At 41.2% G+C, this 20,737-nt stretch overlaps 1 protein-coding gene and 1 long non-coding RNA gene across 2 annotated transcripts in view; both read left to right on the top strand.

Annotated features, from left to right (window-relative positions):
* Positions 1-20,737, top strand: part of rlbp1a (retinaldehyde binding protein 1a) — a 272,522-nt gene that overhangs the window by 114,508 nt on the left and 137,277 nt on the right. The window lies entirely within an intron of this gene.
* Positions 3,282-4,208, top strand: LOC134028143 (uncharacterized). Its single transcript, XR_009931502.1, has 2 exons — positions 3,282-3,582; positions 4,085-4,208. It is a non-coding gene; the product is annotated as an uncharacterized LOC134028143 (long non-coding RNA).

The raw sequence follows: 20,737 nt of genomic DNA, 5'->3' as shown, positions 1-20,737 counted from the left end.
TAGGTGGTGCTGCAATAAGCAAATATTTGGCACCAATTATCTTCAGATCAAGCCTCGCAAACGTTTTCACATGGTTTTTGATTTTCAAAACTGTTTTTCCGGTAAAGCTGATCAAAGTCGGCGATGAAGCCGCCAAAACAGGAAGTGAGATCATATCTCAGGAAATATTTGCTGAATTGACATCAAACGTGGTACAGGTGCTCGGGACCCTGTTCCAAAGAGGTCCACAAAAGGTTGTGTCATCTAACCGCATGTTAACATGTGTCTGACACATGTTAACATGTGATACCAGCTGAATTGATGCGGCCGCCATTTTGAATGAATTAATAAAACTTTTTTTTCCCTACTCCTACAAAATGTATCCAATATTTACCAAATTTGGCACAGATTATCTTCAGACCACAATCAGCTTGACATGTCAAAATAGGACTGAATTACATCTGTTTAAACTTGAGCCAAATCTGACAACTGCTTGCCACACGAAAAACTGCTTATATTTTTACACAGTAACTGAACACAGTAATTTCCTGCACTGAGAATAGCTCACTAGGATAAGTTGGTGTCAAATCAAATCAAATCAAATGTATTTGTATAGCCCTTTTTACACGCAAGCATGTCACAGAGGGCTTAACATATGCCCATAGAACTGCCCCTCAACCAACCTAAACCCTCAAGGAAGCAATGCTTCTTATGTGGCAAGCGCAACATAAGAGGTTCGAATCCAGCCAAATCCAACAAGCCTGTCATGTCACAGGTTATCTGTTTACACTATCAAACCTCACCTCACTCTATCAAAATGATTTTTGATTTTCAAAAGCGTTTGTCCGGTACAGCCAATCGAAAACGGCAGCAGGGCCGCCAAACAGAAAGTTGAGACATCAGAATCAGAATTCGGTTTATTCGCCATGTATGTTATACAAACACAGAATTTACTGTGGCAGGGAGGTGCAAAACACTAAACATATACAGATCTTAAATTAAGTAAAAGTACAAAAGTTTAACTATTTCTAAGAACTAAACAATCTAAGAATACAACAATTTAAATGTAAAATAAAATATATATAAAAATAAGAATAACTAGAAAGGTACATTTCCTGAAGAAAATGTGTGTGTTTGCTGAAAGCAGTTGAAACGATTGTTTTGATGGCTTGAATAGTGAAGAAGGTTTTACAAAAAAATTAAAAGAGGTATGTGCTTTAAAAACAAAATGGTGAGAAAAAGTGTTAAAAGTATATCTGTCATTGTTATGCATTGCGATATTTTCTTACTATTGAAAATTGAGAAAAAACAGTGATGAAAAGAGTATCTTATTGACTTTCATACATTTTTAATCGTTAAAAGTAGTGGTGGGCATAGATCAATTTTTTTAATCTAGATTAATCTCACTGTAATCTTGGCTTTAATCTAGATTAAAATGGATCATTTAAATTCCACCGAAGGCATTCAGAATATGTGTGCTACCCAAATAATGACTAAAAGTAGCGTCACTGTGTCCAATCCCGACCGGTTTTTAGCTAACATTCTGATAAAATGCCACTTCAAATATTGATAAAAATAATCGTATCACGTTTTCATCTGATTTATTGATTTCACGTTAAGCTTTAACTTCTTACCTTTAGAGCTAAATATTGTTTAAAAATTTAGAGTTAGCTTAGCCTTTACTAGAGCCGGTCAAAAGACGCTGGCGCCGGTAAATTAGCCGTGCGCTACCCTTGTCCAAACCCGACCGCACTTCTAAACACTGGCCGCTGCTGTTTTTCTGGGGATATTAACTTGATCCAGGGTCACCAAACTGACAATCAATGCTGTCAACATATCCGGGGACGTAGTTATGTCCTCCACAATAAGATCACGCTTCAACATCTCCAAACTATGCGATAAAATCTCAATTTGACTGTATACCACCACCTGCTGGATGTTTTGTTGAACTCTTCTTAAAGTTTGCTAGCCCCCATCCCTTCCTCCCCTCGACTACAGATCACGTCACACATGATCGTGTATTTTCATTGGCAAGACAAAGTAGTGTTAAGCTAGCATTGAAATACACTCATATGCTAACCCATAGTAGCAGTACGATGACAACACAGACACACTTGTCAGAGTAAAGATCGTCGCCCAATCGTCGCCCGAGTGTCGCCGAGTGGTCTTTCGGCCAAAGTAACTTTCCTATATTAGACATGTAAATTATTCCTATTCCTAGACATGTAAACGTCCATATATGTTCATGAAATTTTACACGTAGATTGTTTGGTATGCCTAAAATAATACTACTTACACTTTGCTGGCGATAGCAAAAGAAAATGCTGGCAAAAAGACCGGAAACTGAGTGTCGAAACCCCGTTCGGGTTTGGACAATAGTAGTTTACAGCGGTCGGGATTGGACACAGTGACGTTAAATCTTTGAGAACGGGTTTCTCAAGCCAGGTGGCGCATTAGACAAGGGGCTCATCTCCTGTTTCCAAAATGCATCACAAACTGCTTGAGAAAGCTGTTCTATATAATTGGTGATGAAAATAAATTATGTTCAATAAGATGTACTTGTGTTTATTAGCTGTTTATTAGATTTGTTAGCTTGGCTGATAGAGCTGTGCTGACGGGCTTGCCTCGGTTGCACTCAAATAGTAGTTTGACGACGACTCTTCCCCTGCGCTACATCAGTGCTTGGCCCGGCATCTTCCGCATTAGCTAAGGGAAGCTTTGCGTTTAGGTGGTATTTGAGACTGGAAGAACTCCTACAGTAAACTAATTCCGCATAGCACAAGGTGCAAACAACCTTAGTCTTGTCGAGGTTTCCATTGGGAAGCTTCTTAAAAATACATTTTCCCTGAAGCAAACCAGGCGGCTTCATAGCTGCATCCATGTTAGCACGTTACGTTTGATGTGATAATTTCATACACAAGGCATACACATATGGAGGACCAAACCTGCCAAAATTAAAAATAAATAAATAAATGTATAAATAAATGTATTTATACATAAAAAAATGTAAATATATAAAAATAAATGTATGAAAACATCTTAATTACGTATTTATTTATTTACATGGCCATTTATTTCTGTATTTATTTATTTTTGTATTTATTTATTTCTGTGTACATTTATTTCTGTATTTATTTATTTCTGTGTACATTTATTTCTGTATTTCCTTGTCCTTAAGCTAATGAGGTAAGCTGTCAATCAATGTATGTCACGGTGTCACCTTAACCCCATTGGTTGATCGGTATCAGAGTGCGAAGATGGACTTTCCATGCCTGGGGTTGCTATGACTACCTTAGTAAACAAAAGACTGCACACACGCAATAGATAGCGAGATATGAGAGTTTTGGCTAGCTAACCTTGCTAAAAAAAGTGCTAGTCAAGATGTTTAACTTTTTCGCGTTGAGGCTCTGGATACCAATTTGTACCATTTAGCTGCCTGCAGAGTCATAAAGAGAAAGAGTTGCGTCAATTGCCTTTACGTTCATGGTACTGTACTGTACTGTAGGCTAGTTAGAACTAGAGCGAGCTAGCATCAGTTTCAAACACAGCAGCATCGTCGTTGAGGAACAGTTGTACTGTACTGTATGATGGAGTTGTGCCAAGGTAAGAATGTGGAAATTCTTGGCCCATTTTCTGGCATCTAGTACATTTAACATTTCAGTATCTTAAAGTGCCGAGATTTGTTGATGCTAGCTAGACATGTAGAAGCCAGAACGTAGCAAAAACAATGTGCTACGAAGTGAGTGATGACCTGTTTATGTAATGATCAGTGTAGCTAGCTAATTTAGTGCACTATTTATATTTATTGAGAAACTAATGCCTACAAACAAGTTTGTGTGAGAGGAAAGCTGTATTTAATTATTAATCCGTAACTGTGGTCGCTTATTTGCACCATAGTCTGGGGGTTGGTACAGTAAGAAATTGGATGATATTATACAGTGTCAAGGAACCATCAAAGAACATAGTACAACATGGTTAATCTATTCATAAAGTGAATGTTTACTAAGCAAACTATGAGTTAGAGACCATTGTAACATTCAGTCCTCATGTGATTATCATTACAGCTTACTGTCTGTTTATGTGTGTGTGTCTATGGCCCTTGCAGTCTGGCATTGCTACTGATGTTGATGTGAGCTGAAAAGGAGGCCCAGTGCCTTGGAGGTGGATGTCAGACCACTGGACGAAGGAGCGCTGGATGGGAGACCACTAGTTGAAGGAGCGCTGGATGGGAGACCACTGGATGAGAGATTTCTGGATGAGGGAAAATGTGATGGAGTGGGCTGTCTTATATTTAAACCACAGTATTTTTGCCATTACTATGCTTTTAATTGTGGTCGTTATTGAGTTATATTGAGTTTGCTCCTGTTGACTTTAGCAAACCACCTCTTTCTCCTCTCACTATCAGCTGGGAAGCCGTAGCCTACATCACGACTCCCTATTTGGAGCATGCAATACATCCCCATGCATCACACCCAACCATTATGAAATCCAAGATGCTAGATGCAAGACCAAGACAGCGCAGTGTAGACAAAAGCGTTACCTTTATTGTGTCACCCTTTACACTCTTTTCATAGCAGAGACTAAAATAACGTGTACATATTTGAATAGTCATGTTGACTATCATGTAGATGTACTGTAGCCTTTCACAACCAAGTCCTTGAGGTTTAACCCTCGTGCTGCCTTCGGGTCACATGACCCAAAGGTTCATAATGAACCATCGTTGTGTTTACCCAATTTTACCCAATACAAAAACAAATTAAAATAATTTTCTTTTAACCTTTGCAATGTGGGGGGTCTGAGACAGCCTAGCTGTTAAAAGAAAATGCTTCACTTTGTCTTTGTATGCAGTAAATCTGTCGCAATACGACGGTGGGTCACAATGACTGATGGGTCAGAATGACCCGAAGATAACACAAGGGTTAATCATTGTGCACTACACATGCATAAAATGATACTATATAGTAGGGAAAGATTAAATAAAGATGCAGAACAAACTACTTGTTTCCAAGTTACATTTAATGACAACACATGAAGGGTATGAAGAGATTCTTAAAGAGATTCTTGAAGACATTCTTAAATTGGAATACAGCTCCTATTGCATCGGTTGATTTTCCAAATCCTGTTGATAATGACATGTGCAGCACGCTCCCTTACAAATGCACTGCTTGAACTATGAGTATCGGTGTACCTCAGTAAATTAGAATATTGTGGAAAAGTTTGTTTATTTTGATTAGTAAATTCAAAAGTTGAAACTCATATATTATACAGATGCATTACACACACAGTGAAATACTTCAAGCGTTCATTTTAATTTTGATGATTCTGACTTTCATCTAATGAAATCCCAAAATTCAGTATCTCAGAAAATTAGAATATTACACAAGACCAATAAACCTAAGGATTTTTAATACAGAAATGTCAGCCGACTGGAAAGTATGTTCATATAGGCATTCAATACTTGGTCTGGGTTCCTTTTGCATGAATAATTGCATCAATATGGCATGGAGGCGATCAGCCTGTGGCACTGCTGATGTGTTATGGAAGCCCAGGTTGCTTTGATAGCGGCCTTCAGCTCGTCTGCACTGTTGGGTCTGGTGTCTCTCATCTTCCTCTTGACAATACTCATAGAGTCTATGGGTTCAGGTCAGGCAAGTTTGCTGACCAATCAAATGATACCATGGTCATTAAACCAGGTTCTGTTACTTCTGGCAGTGTGGGTAGGTGCCAAGTCGTGCTGGAAAATGAAATCAGCATCTCCATAAAGCTTGTCAATGGAAGGAAGCATGAAGTGCTCTAAAATGTCCTGGTAGACGGCTGCATTGACTTTGGACTTGATAAAACTGTGGACCTACCAGCAGATTACATGGCTCTGCAAATCATCACTTGGAAACTTCAAACTGGACTTCAAGCAACTTGGATTCTGTGCCTCTCCACTTTTCCTCCAGACTCTGGGACTTTTATTTCCAAGTGAAATGCAACATTTACTTTAATCTGAAAAGAGGATCTTGGACCACTGAGCAAGTCCTTTCCCTTTTCTCCTTCGCCTGGGTAAGACGCTTCTGACGTTGTCTCTGGTTCAGGAGTGGCTTGACACGAGGAATGCGACAGTTGTAGCCCATGTCCTGGATACATCTGTGCGTGGTGGCTTTTGATGCACTGACTCCAGCCTCAGTCCACTCCTTGTGAATTTCCCCCAAATTCTTGAATGACCGTTGCTTCACAATCCTCTCAAGGCTGCAGTTATCCCTGTTGCTTGTGCACCTTTTTCTACCACAATTTTCCCTTCCACTCAACTTTCTATTAATATGCTTGGATGTGATGTTTCTTGGCGAATAAAACCCATTCTGAAAAGTATTAATAATTGAAAGATGTAGAAACAGAAAAAAGTTTGAACAGTGGAACAGTGGAACAGTGAAGAGCGTTGGCCAATCGGATTGGTTCCTTGTTTCTTGTAACGTAGCAACTGTTGGTCATTGTCAACATTTCTAACCTAGACTCTAGGTTTTAGGTTCAAGATGAAGGAGAAACTAATCATGTGTGCCTGCACAACCAGTCCTGTTCAGACACTTAATTTAAAGATGACATCAAAATAATAATCCATAGTGTATGGTTGCCGATGTTGTCGTTGTCCCTGGTGAGTTTTTTTAATTCAATCTCGTCACATTATGTGACTTTGTTGTGCAACTAGAAAAGCTAGCTACTCTAACTCAGAATGCTGCTGCAAAAAAGCAGAACTATTGTGGGTGGTAAATAAGATCATGCTACATCTAGCCAGCGGATAATTTCTTGCAAGTGTGTCAAAGTGGTATTTTTACAGACTGTATTAACACCGTAGGCGTGAATAATGCATGCATCGTCATTGTCGTCCATCTTTAGCTGAAGAAGCTAGAGAGGATGCAATGGGAGATTTCCGACAGTAAGGTAGATATTGCTTCAAATTGAAAACGGAGACGATCTTTTGATTAAAGACAAGTTCCTTAACCTCTGTTGTCAATATCGCCGATAAAAAGTAAATACTGTTACGAAGCATTTGTTTGTAGGTAACGAACGATACAGTAGACGTAGCTAGTTTCGCCGTTCTATGGCAGCTAGTACAGTACTGTATGATGACAGTCGTAGCTAGAGTTGTAAGCACTCGTCACTAGAATGACCAGAACTTTAAAACAAAAGATCATATTTCAAATCTGTCTGCTGTTCTACATTGCCCACACAATTTATGTATATATATCAACTCTAACATGGCCTGTATCTTGTATTGAAAGTGCTCGAAAATTAGCTCGTCTAATGTATGGTGGACTGAGAAAACATATTTGTCAAAGCAGAGCGAGCGGATGTCGTGGGAGAATTCCTAATGTGTTAGATTTACTGCTTCAAATTGAAAACGGAGAAGATATTTAGAGTAAAGACAAGTTTCTTAACGTCTGTGTTCAATATCGTCAACTAAAAGTAAAAACCTTTCAGTTACGAAGCTTTTGTTCGTAGTAATGCCAGCTGCAGTAAACCTTTCGTGACCCCGGTTTAACTGTTCGTGACAGTCGGCTATGACAGTGTTGAGCCCCAATTTTTGCAGATTTCTGTGAAAGTTTCTTAAAGAAAAATAATCTAGCTAGATTATGTACACTTTAAGATCAATGTACATACCTTGTTTGGCCAATTTGGTCGATTGTGGAAAAAAGTAGAACCGTTTTTAGTTATGGAGAGCCATCGCGCTAGCTTGGAATTGCGTTATCCCACTCATCACTTCAGTGGTCATAACTTTTAAACAAAATTGTCTATCTTAAATCTGTCTGCTGTTCTGAATTCACGACAAACGTACGCACATTTCATACATCTAACATATCCTCTATCTTGTAGTGAAAGTGGTTAAAAATGAGGTTTTCTAAAAAAAAGTAATGCAGACGGAGAAGATTTTTGTCAGAATGGCTCCGTGAAATCGTCTTGATAAAGGATGATTTGCCTAACATGATCATTTAAATATTTACATCATTAGAAAGCCCTAAATCTTGTCTTCAAAATGGTATAAACAGTTCAGGTATATTATTTGAAAAGGTATGCATATTCAGGCAGGAAAGTGTTAAACAGTGTCAAAAATTGACGCGGTGAGAAACAGTTCTGTTGACTTGAACATTCTGAACCATTGAAACCCATTCTTTTTTTTAGCACTTTAAACTTTAATACCTTAAAAACGTTAAAAGTTATCAATGAGAAAAGTAATAGCACACTAGAGCAGTTCAGACTTTATCAAATGAAGTTTGAACGGTGTTTCTAGCTTAAACGGTGTGAAAGGAGTAGGCGACGGAAAAAAGTGGGAGGAAAATTAAAAAAAACTAGAAACGGCTGTTCCTGCGAAACAGCAGTGAGAATGCTGAAAACCTAAATGGGGATAGCTGACCATGTTAAAAAAGCTGAAAATAGTGAAAATTTAGTAGAAAGTTATAAGCTGAAGCTTCAAAGCAACCGAAAGGTATTTTTGAAAGAGGCTGGAGCAGCATTCCAACAATGATTTGAAAGGATTTACCATTACTTTTAAAGGGAGAATAATTTGCACAAAAACCTTAATGTCTTAAAAAGTATAAAAGTGAGAAATACCAAAAGTCATAGCCAACATCTCCTGAAGGAGCTGAACGTTTTGATACATAAATTGTAGGAATCGGTGAAAGTATGCAGAACTAGTTAAAGGCCAAAAAACGGCGGAAGAACTAAGAAGTTGATATAATATTAACTAGAAAAGGCTGTTCCTGCGAAACAGCAGTGAGAATGCTGAAAACCTGAATGGGGATAGCTGACCATGCTAAAAAAGCTGACAATAGTGAAAATTTAGTAGAAAGTTATAAGCTGAAGCTTCAAAGCAACCAAAAGGTTTTTTTGAAAGGGGCTGGAGCAGCATTCCAACAATGATTTGAAAGGATTTACCATTACTTTAAAAGGGAGAATAATTTGCACAAAAACCTTAATAGTATAAAAGTATAAAAGTGAGAAATGAGAAAATACCCGCAAGGTGAAATGATTTTCAAAAATGTGTGAGTCACACAAAAGAGGCAGTGTGGAAGCTGAACTGCATCATCTTAACAAAGCTAAGAGCTAAAATAGCCTACAATGTGGGAGAAGCTGAAAGCTGAACTGTTAAACAGAAGAAGTAGGCTAGCTAGTCGTAACAAGAATATTATCGTTTTAACAGATTAAATTATAGTTGGGATAGTATTAGCAGTAGCAGATGTAGCCTATGCGTTTACTCGGCTTTCTTAGTTGGATTCAATGTGTTGATGGAATGAAACATACAGCAGTAGGGCCGATACAGGAAGACACGGCGACACTTTGTTGCAGAAGGATGATGGTGCAAGTTTTGTCCGTGGAGCATACAACGATTAATAAAAAAGAATCATGTAGACGTGTTTATTGAGTAATCGCATAACTAATTACACATGTAAACGGAGTAATCGTATTATTGGCATAAACCGACAATTGCTAGTAATCGTGTTTCTCATGGTCAAGTAAACGTACCAATCACCTGTTTGAGAGACTGAGTGGTGCGTGTCTGTCGTTACGGTGATGGTGCAGCTATGATTGCTAACGCGCTGAGGGCAGAGAATAAGAGAAATGTAGCTAGAATCCACACCTCAAACAAGATAACCTAGACGCAAAACTGTACGTCCAATCCAAAATATAAGGATATTTTCCGAGACCCAAGACTCTGCCGAAACCAGAGATATTCTTTATATGTCTGTGCAGTCAGAAATACGACTCTACCTGCAGTTTCAAAAACGTGTTCCTTTTGCTTTCCTGGTGCTTGTTTGTTTGGTTGCCACGGTGATGGCGCAGCTGTGATAGCTAACGAGCTAGGCAGAGAGAAAAACGAACATTTACCTAGCATCCACACCTCAAACAAGTTGACCTAGACGCAAAACTATACGTCCAATACAAAATATAAGGATATTTTCCGAGACCCAAGACTCTGCCGAAACCAGAGATGTCCTTTATATGTCTGTGCGGTCAGAAATACGACTCTATCGGCAGTTTCAAAATCTTGTTCCTTCTTGCTTTCTCTGACTGATTTTACTCACCTCTCCATTGAAGTTAGTGAGAGAATTTGAAAGGCTGCTCTCGCTTCAAGGCTCATAGCTGAAAATATGTAAATGTGAGCTCTTTAGTAGTTACATTGGCTGAAAGAGGACAATTTTTCCTACATTTTAAGGTATAACTTGTTTCTGTAAGTTAAACTATATGAACGTTAGAGGAATTTGTTTGACAAATTAGTTGAATATCAGAAAAATCATTTGGGAATAGCTGAATGTCTTGTGAACATTTTAAAGGTTGAATGGTGTCTCTAGCTGAAAGTATGCTGAAGTAGTTACGTTTGAAAGAGGAGGAAGCTTTTTAATGATTTGAAAGGATTTACCATTACTTTTAATGGGAGAATAATTTGCACAAAAACCTTAATGTCTTAAAAAGTATAAAAGTGAGAAATACCAAAAGTCATAGCCAACATCTCCTGAAGGAGCTGAACGTTTTGATACAAAAGTTGTAGGAATCGGTGAAAGTATGCAGAACTAGTTAACCCTTTCACACGTAGGTTCTAAATTCCTTGACTGGTCCCCCAGAGTGAGTTTTTTATGCGCGTGAGTTTGGATTAATCTCAACATTCCAGAAATTGATTATGACGCATTAAAATCGAATTGCTATACAATTTAAGTATTTCTCGGTTCGCTCCAGGGACCAGCCAGGACTCAACACACCGGTGTGTTCGTACGCGTCAAAGGGTTAAAGGCCAAAAAACGGCCAAAAAACGGCCAAAAAAAGGCAAAAAAATCCACACCTCAAACAGGTTGACCTAGACGCAAAACTGTACGTCCAATCCAAAATATAAGGATATTTTCCGAGACCCAAGACTCTGCCGAAACCAGAGATATTCTTTATATGTCTGCCCAGCTAACACAGTTACGTTGCCCTTACGTTGCCGCAACGTCACTCGATGACCAAACATACGTTGCCGCAACGTCTTTGGCGACGTTGCGGGACCGTGCATCTGTGGGACGCCAGAACGTAACCGCAACGTAATCTTGTGACGTTGCCAGTCCGTAACCGCGACGTCGTGGCAACGTTATTTTTCCGACGTTGCCAGTCCGTAACCGCGACCTCCTAGCAACGTCATTTTCCGACGTTGCCAGTCCGTAACCGCGACCTCCTAGCAACGTAATTTTCCGACGTTGCCAGTCTGTAACCGCGACCTCCTAGCAACGTCATTTTCCGACGTTGCCAGTCTGTAACCGCGACCTCCTAGCAACGTCATTTTCCGACGTTGCCAGTCCGTAACCGCGACCTCCTAGCAACGTAATTTTGTAACGTTGCCAGTCCGTAACTGCAACGTTAACTAAGTAACCTATATTTCTCAATTCTACTGCTTATATTGGGGCGGTTCATATGCAGACCTCATTTGCCCAAAATGCTACTTGTTCTTGTATAATAGGCTACATGGTAGCCAACTTCAGGAGGTTTGTGTGATGTGTAGCCTAACTCCAGCTAATCATAAACAAGGCAGCATTTCCATGTAACATTGTCATTTTATTTCAAACAAAGTGCCAAACAGTGAATTAAAATCTTCTGCCAGTCCCCGCTACAGGTCCTGTCTGTTGGCCCTGACAATGAAGCACAAAATAAGTTAGTGTTCTATCAACATAATTGCACGTGTAAAAAGGCGCTATACAAGTCATAAAAAAATCACATCTAAAATAATATACATCATCAAAAAAACATGTGATTCTAGATTTGTGTCACATAGCCATGTGAAAGGTTGGATATGGAAGCTGCAATCATGATTCATTCACCTGGCTTGTTTTGAACGGGCTGCCGGGTTGTGTTTGAGTGTCTCCTCTATGAGGAGCTCCACAGCTTTCTCTCCCAGTCCCGTCTTCCACTTCATCACAGCGTCTGGAATTAGAAGTCATGAACTTATTGTCAGCACCAATGTGAACGTTGAACGCTGCGTGTAAGCCATAGTTCATGGCATCTCCAAACACTTACCACTCTCTTTCGCAACTCCAGCACCTTAAGGCGCTCCTCGCTTAAGGCGTCTTGGAGTTCAGCCTGTGTTTGGGCCACCTGTAGGTCCATCACTGGCACCTCTTCAGTGTGTCTGCCCTGTAGTCGCCTGAATAGGAGAGCCTCTCGCTGGTTCTCCTCCAATGTCTCCATCTTCCGGAGCATAACCTGTAATGTGTCTGTCATTAAAGACAAGTAAAACAAGTTTACAAGAGTTAGCATGATTGGCATACACTGTGGTTCTTCTAGATTAGCTGTAACATTTATGTAAATAACAAATGTTACCTTGAATGGTTGTATACAAAGCATATATTTTTTTGAGTGTCTTATATTTGCACTTGCCTGGCTGCCAGCTGTTTTCCTGGGCCCCCAATTGGTTCACCTCCACCAGACCAGAGTTGACATCTAGGGGTATGGAATCTGGTGATGCAAAAGTTTTAAGTCATGCTTTTGCTTCAAAACATAGCCTTTAGGTTGCCATGGCTCATACAATTATTGTCACTGTTTTAAACGGTCATTCATTACTTTACCATCATTTCCCAGGGACACAGTGCTAGGCCGTGTGACGGTGGTAGGATAATCTGTACAGAAATGAAAATGGAATGTAGTTTATGTACATAGTTATAGCATATTGATATAAAAGGAGTAGCATTGCACATATGTGATCGTTCGAAAGCAGGGCCCCACATCGTAGCGTCGCACATGTGTGATTCTGAACATTCCAACCGACTGTTTTCCGATAGACAAAAACTATATGACAAACGCTATAGTATGGCTTCAAAATTTACAATTAGTAGGCTAACAAGTAACACTAGCAGGTAGTAGCATTCCTACGAGTATTATGCTAGGTAACGGAAGCTAATTAAAGCAACCTAGCTGCCGTTTTGGAAAAATAACTGGTGGAAGCGTCGGAAATATTTAAAACTCACGCATCTAAAAGGTTAAAACGAATAAACTTATCCAAAAAAAGATGTCATGTACAAATTGGAAAAATTATAGACGCCATTGCTGTGATTAAAACGTGATCAGCCACGCTAGCTCCACAGTCTTTGAAAATTCCGGGCTAAATAAACTATTTTGGGACAAGGTTTTTTAACAGTTCTGAACGTTTATTTTCACTGATTCTTTTGTGGGTGATTTGTGAGAAGCTAAACTTTGAAAACATGTAGGCCTATGCATTTTCAGTATTTCAACATAACTTTCTGGAGGGTTTAACCTCTACTGTACTGTAGCTATCGAAATCCTAACGTAAACAATGTGAATCTGATAGCACATAAACAGGCTAAATGGCCTACATTTCAAACATATACGTATAAGTATGCCCCATCAAATTTCTTAAAATATGTTTATATATTTCTGTAAAGAAACTCACCTTTGAAGTAGCTAATTTCCAGTTGAAATCCAATGCGTACAAGACGGTGTTGAACCCCTGCAAAATCTCTTCTGAAACCCCAATTTGAGCGATGCGTTGAAATGGGCATGCGCAAAGTTGTTGCTCAGGGGCAGACTGAGGGGCAGGTTTGCTAAGGAAGAATTGTAATATTCTGTGATGACTTGTCTTTGGAAATGAAACTCTTAAGAGTCGCTTACCTTTTGGTCACATTTAACAATTTTGTATCACAAAAATTATTGGAGCACAAATTTGCATTGTGTGTCATACAGCTTTGGTGTGCTATACAAAGAATGTTTGCTTAATCATGTTACACATCACACATTGATTGCTTTTGTACATGTTTATAGTAAAGAATGAAAGACTAAATTATATTCCAGATTCAGTCTTATTTATCAAAGCTATGTTTCTGCATATGAGAAAATTGATGACCAATGACATGCTGGGGCTGAGCTGCACATGAATTACATGCATTGTCTACATTTATACGTGCTGGGTGCAACATTTAATATTGTGTGTGATTGAAATTCATGTAGACTATGGGTACATTGCAAAAGTGTCAGAACTGAGAGCAGTCCAGTGTGATCTCTCCATCTCTGGATAAACCACTATATGCACTCGAGATCCATTGTCCTGCGACCAAAGAGCGACTTAGCCGCAACTTAACCCATGGTACCAAAATTTATGTATCCAGCCGACCAAGGTCCAGGGGACCAACAAATAACGTAACCAGCCGACCAAGGTACGACGTCGCGGCAACGTTGCCCACGGGTCTAAAAATAACGTAACCAGCCGACCAAGGTACAACGTCGCGGCAACGTTGTCCAGGGGACCAAAAAATAACGTAACCAGCCGACCAAGGTACAACGTCGCGGCAACGTTGTCCAGGGGACCAAAAAAAAAAGGAACCAGCCGACCAAGGTACGACGTCGCGGCAACGTTGTCCAGGGGACCAACAAATAACGTAACCAGCCGACCAAGGTACGACGTCGCGGCAACGTTGTCCAGGGGACCAACAAATAACGTAACCAGCCGACCAAGGTACGACGTCGCGGCAACGTTGCCCACGGGTCTAAAAATAACGTAACCAGCCGACCAAGGTACAACGTCGCGGCGACGTTGTCCAGGGGACCAAAAAATAACGTAACCAGCCGACCAAGGTACGACGTCGCGGCAACGTTGTCCAGGGGACCAACAAATAACGTAACCAGCCGACCAAGGTACGACGTCGCGGCAACGTTGCCCACGGGTCTAAAAATAACGTAACCAGCCGACCAAGGTACAACGTCGCGGCAACGTTGTCCAGGGGACCAAAAAATAACGTAACCAGCCGACCAAGGTACGACGTCGCAGCAACGTTGTCCAGGGGACCAACAAATAACGTAACCAGCCGACCAAGGTACGACGTCGTGGCAACGTTGCCCACGGGTCTAAAAATAACGTAACCAGCCGACCAAGGTACAACGTCGTGGCAACGTTGTCCATGGGACCAACTGGCAACATTCCCTTTATAACGTAGCTACGACGTTGCCACGACGTTGCCAGAAGGTAACGTCGCGGGTTACCAACTGAGCACTTACTGGCAACGTTGCCGCAACGTCATGTGTTAGCTGGGTGTGCAGTCAGAAATACGACTCTACCTGCAGTTTCAAAAACGTGTTCCTTTTGCTTTCCTGGTGCTTGTTTGTTTGGTTGCCACGGTGATGGCGCAGCTGTGATAGCTAACGAGCTAGGCAGAGAGAAAAACGAACATTTACCTAGCATCCACACCTCAAACAAGTTGACCTAGACGCAAAACTATACGTCCAATACAAAATATAAGGATATTTTCCGAGACCCAAGACTCTGCCGAAACCAGAGATGTCCTTTATATGTCTGTGCGGTCAGAAATACGACTCTATCGGCAGTTTCAAAATCTTGTTCCTTCTTGCTTTCTCTGACTGATTTTACTCACCTCTCCATTGAAGTTAGTGAGAGAATTTGAAAGGCTGCTCTCGCTTCAAGGCTCATAGCTGAAAATATGTAAATGTGAGCTCTTTAGTAGTTACATTGGCTGAAAGAGGACAATCTTTCCTACATTTTAAGGTATAACTTGTTTCTGTAAGTTAAACTATATGAACGTTAGAGGAATTTGTTTGACAAATTAGTTGAATATCAGAAAAATCATTTGGGAATAGCTGAATGTCTTGTGAACATTTTAAAGGTTGAATGGTGTCTCTAGCTGAAAGTATGCTGAAGTAGTTACGTTTGAAAGAGGAGGAAGCTTTTTAATGATTTGAAAGGATTTACCATTACTTTTAATGGGAGAATAATTTGCACAAAAACCTTAATGTCTTAAAAAGTATAAAAGTGAGAAATACCAAAAGTCATAGCCAACATCTCCTGAAGGAGCTGAACGTTTTGATACAAAAGTTGTAGGAATCGGTTAAAGTATGCAGAACGAGTTAAAGGCCAAAAAACGGCGGAAGAACTAAGAAGTTGAAAAACAATAGTGAGAATGCTGTTCAGCATTCTCACAATAAAGAGAAACAGGAAAACAATAATAAAGAGAAACAGGAAAACAATAGTGAGAATGCTTAACAGCATTCTCACAACTAGAGAGGGTACAATTTCTGGGGAAATTGTAGGGTGTGCTTGCTTGCGTCGGTTGCACAGGGGTCCGTTTTTGGATGACATTTTTACAACTGATATTTCTGTATATTTTATATAAAAATGCATACTTATTATTTATAAAGATTACATAGATTTAAAATAATTTTTTTGCTGCTCATTTACAACTGAAAATACGAGTGAAGTGTAGAATGAAATAGATGTCTTCTCATTTCCCCTGCAAGAGGCAGCCTCATCGTTGAATCAAAACGAATACATTTGGCAGACCTGTGTAAAAATTGACCTAATCTCTATGATTTAAACGTCCTTTTAAGTTTTTCCCTTCTCGTGATATTTTAAGGCATTTAGCCTACTGATATTGCATTCATTCATGAATAAAGAACCCCCTTTGAAGATTATTCTACGACGTTACCGGCAGTAGAAGATGGAATCGCGATTCAAACAGTACCATCTGCTAACTGAAAATATGCCCCCAAAAACGTAAATAAGCTTGACATTTATTTAGTGGAAAATCGCTTTCATAAAAAGCTCACTGGTAGCGATCATTGTCAGTAACAACGCCAAGTGCGATATAGCCGTGTGGAGAAGCTGCCTCGGTAAATTGTACAGTACAGTAGACTACTGCTGTGTTCGTCTTGGTAGCGATTGCGTTGGTTGAATTTGATTTAACGTTCCGTTGTACGGTTTAGCCTGAAATTAATTATTTTCATGAACAGATTGACAAAGTTTAGGCTGTGGCAATGAAGTTAAGGTTAGTAGTTAGACTTTTTATTTAAGTAAGGGGAGTGCCGAACATGTTCTGTCGCCGTTTGACTTCCTACAGTTGTGTAACCTAGATTTTTTTGTAGTGTCTCGCGTAGGCTACAGCCTTGCAGTGAGCAATACTGGTTTGAAACCACAGGTAATGATAATTTCACCCACAAATCGTTTACTTGTAATGTAATGTCATAATAAATCCTACAACGAAAATGTATTTATGAGGAATGTTTATTTTAACGATTGAAAACAGATGCATCATAGACCACTGTAGTATGTGTTGCCTGGGCAACAGAGGCTAATGTCATGATGCTAATACTTCAGTGACATAGTAGACTACTGTTTCCGAAAGTAGATGTACTTCCTTAATAAAATCAGCTTATGTTGTACATTACACGTCACAATTGTGTGTCATATCACAAAGTAAAATTAGTAAATAGTTATCACCCTGGCCTCTTTGCTTGTGGCGTTTCTGCAGCTGCCTTGCAGTAAAGCAGTTAGCTTAGCTATCTCCCAGAAGTTAACGAGCTGCTAAACTAATGTTCTGCTAGAGGTAGTCACGCGAGTTTTCGTGACGTTGGTGACGTAAGTAGCGTCATTGACTGTGGCTAGCAAGTTAGCCACCGTTAGTTTCACTTTTCGCCACAAAAACTTAATTTCCACTTAAACCATGCAACGGAACGTAAATCCCAAAAGAAGCAACCCAATCGCTACCAAGACTAACCTTTTGACACCGCCGTTGTGTATGTAGTCCAAATATTGACTGATCCTTAGGGGGGCGAAAATAAATAATAAATAAATATATATGTGAGAGAACAAAGGTTGTGCCCTTGCCGAAGGCAAAGCACACCCAACTAGAGAGGGTACAATTTCTGGGGAAATTGTAGGGTGTGCTCGCTTGCGTTGGTTGCAGGTGGGTCCGTCCCCATAAGTTTTTCCCATCTAGTGATATTTTCAAGCATTTAGCCTACTTATATTGCATATTTCATTAAGAACACCCTTTGAAACAGCTGCGAACCCCCTTTGAAACAAGCTACTGTAACAACGTTGTCACTGGCAGTGTGGAATCGCGATTCAAACAGTACTGTACCGTCTGCTAACTGAAAATATGCCCCCCAAAACGTAAATAAGTTTGACATTAATGTAGGGGGAAATTCCAAATAAGTTTGCTTGAAAGTTTGAAATGAGAACGTTTCTTTTGACATAAAGTTTAGCTGTGGCTTTGAAGACAGTACGACACACTGCCAGTGGGCGAGCCGAGTCTGACTGAGGCTAATGTCAAAACAAGCCGCGGTGTTCACGCAAATTCCAGGTTATACACAAATCACAAAAATATGCTGACCCGCTGGCTATCTTCGCAATCGCCATATCTTTAAAACACTGCCCTCCTTCTGATTTTTGATGTAGAATTGACCCTTGTACGAAATTAAGAAAATACTCAGAGATCGACAACAGCTGACGCAATCGTCAACGGAGGCTGACGGGGCTCTCACGTAGCAAACCAAAGTTTTTACAGCAACCTACATTAACATCTCACCACCTGGCTGTCTTCACAATAGTCATATCGTCATAACATTGCCCTCCTTCTGTTTTTTGGTGTAGAATTGACCGAACTATAAAATTACGAAAATACTAAACTAGACGCTTGCATGGCTGCCGCCTATGCAGTCTCACGGGCGACGCGCACTCGCTCAAATTACAAAGACTTTCACGACCTAAATAAAAAATCCGAGATGGCAGTTCCACTCGAAATTGCTTTCTCAACAAAACCCAATGGTTGGTAATTTTGGTGGTTGGCATTTTTCACTCATAATCCAAGCTCCAATTTGCGTGCTAGAACGTCTCTATCACGTTGTATCCATGCGTCGTTGCTAACGTGTGCTGACGTAGTGACGTAGGCTAGCACTGGTACCCTTCGTTGACAGAAGACACTTTTTGCCACAAAAACGTTGTAACATCCTAAACTGTGCAACGGAGTGTAAATAAAAATACAAGCAACTCAATCGCTACCAAGACGAAACTTTTGACACCTAGGTTGTCTATGTAGTCCAAATATTGACTGATCCTTAGGGGGGCAAAAATAAATAATAATAAATATATATGTGAGAGAACAAAGGTTGTGCTCTCGCCGAAGGCTTGAGCACACCCAATAATAAGTATGCAGAATAGTGTTTTTGCTTGCAGCAAACACACTAATAAGTGAATGAATGTCAATGGGAGTCCTTGGCCTTGTTGAAGAGGCCAGTAGCAGATGGAAAGAAACTGTTCTTATGGCGTGAGGTTTTGGTCCTGATGGACCGCAGCCTTCTGCCAGAGGGGAGTAGCTGGAACAGGGAGTGACCAGGGTGGGAGGGGTCGGCCACAATCTTCCTCGCACGCCTCAGGGTCCTCGAGGTGTGCAGGTCCTCGAGGGTAGGCAGATTGCAGCCGATCACCTTCTCAGCAGTGCGGATGATACGCTGCAGTCTTCTCTTGTCCTTGGCAGTGGCAGCAGCGTACCAGACGGTGATGGAAGAGGTGAGGATGGACTCAATGATGGCTGTGTAGAAGTGCACCATCATTGTCTTTGGCAGGTTGAATTTCTTCAGCTGCCGTAGGAAGTACATCCTCTGTTGTGCTTTTTTGGTGAGGGAGCTAATGTTCAGTTCCCACTTGAGGTCCACAGTGTTGACTGGGGAGTCGCACAGGGTGATGGGGGTGAGTGGGGCTGTATTCTTCCTGAAGTCCACAACCATCTCCACTGTCTTAAGAGCATTGAGCTCCAAGTTGTTCTGGCTACACCAGGTCACCAGGTTGTCAGCTTCCTACCTATAGTCAGACTCATCCCCGTCAGAGATGAGCCCAATGAGGTGGTGTCGTCCGCAAACTTCAGAAGTTTGACAGACGGATGACTGGAGGTGCAGCTGTTGGTGTACAGGGAGAAGAGCAGAGGGGAAAGGACGCAGCCCTGAGGAGATCCGGTGCAGATGGACCGGGAGTCAGAGACTTGTGTTCCCAGCTTAACGCACTGCTTCCTGTCAGACAGGAAGTCTGTGATCCACCTGCAGGTGGAGTCGGGCATGTTCAGCTGGGAGAGCTTGTCCTGAAGCAGGGCAGGGATGATGGTGTTGAAGGCAGAGCTGAAGTCCACAAACAGGATCCTGGCATAGGATGCTGGGGAGTCCAGGTGCTGTAGGGTGAAGTTGAGGGCCATGTTAACGGCGTCATCCACAGATCTGTTGGCTCTGTAGGCAAACTGCAGTGGGTCCAGGAAAGGGTCTGTGATGGCTTTGAGGTGTGCCAGCACAAGGCGCTCAAAAGACTTCATTACCACAGAGGTCAGGGCGACGGGTCTGTAGTCATTGAGTCCTGTTGGCCTTGGCTTTTTGGGCACAGGGATGATGGTGGAGGACTTGAGACAGGCTGGCACATGGCATGTCTCCAGGGAGGTGTTAAAGATGTAGGTGAACACCGGAGACAGCTGGTCAGCGCAGTGCTTGAGGGTGGCAGGAGAGACAGAGTCCGGCCCAGCTGCTTTGCGGGGGTTCTGCCTCTTGAAAAGTCTGTTAACTTCACCCTCCTGAATGGAGAGAGTTGTCACTGTAGAGGGGGTGAAGGAGGAGGCCCCGTGGGTGGGAAGGGGTAGATCAGGACAGTCCAATTGTCTTTCAAATCTACAGTAGAACTCATTCAGGTCGTTGGCCAGGCGGGAGTCATTAGTGGAGTGGGGGGCTCTGGGCTTGTAGTTGGTGATCTGCCTGAGCCCTCTCCAGACAGAAGCAGAGTCGTTAGCAGAGAACTGACGCTTCAGTCTCTCTGAGTACAGTCGTTTAGCCTCTCTCACCGCCTTGCTAAACCTGTTCTTTGACTCCTTGAATCTGTCTCTATCCCCACTCCGAAATACTTCCTCCTTCTCTGACCTCAACCTTCTGAGCTCTGCTGAGAACCAGGGCTTGTCATATCTGATGGATTCACACCAAACTTGCT

This window comes from Osmerus eperlanus, chromosome 10 (genome assembly GCF_963692335.1).
Source record: "Osmerus eperlanus chromosome 10, fOsmEpe2.1, whole genome shotgun sequence".
Taxonomy (NCBI): Eukaryota; Metazoa; Chordata; class Actinopteri; order Osmeriformes; family Osmeridae; genus Osmerus; species Osmerus eperlanus.
Note: the sequence above shows the minus strand (reverse complement) of the source record. Positions and strands in the feature narration are given on the sequence as shown.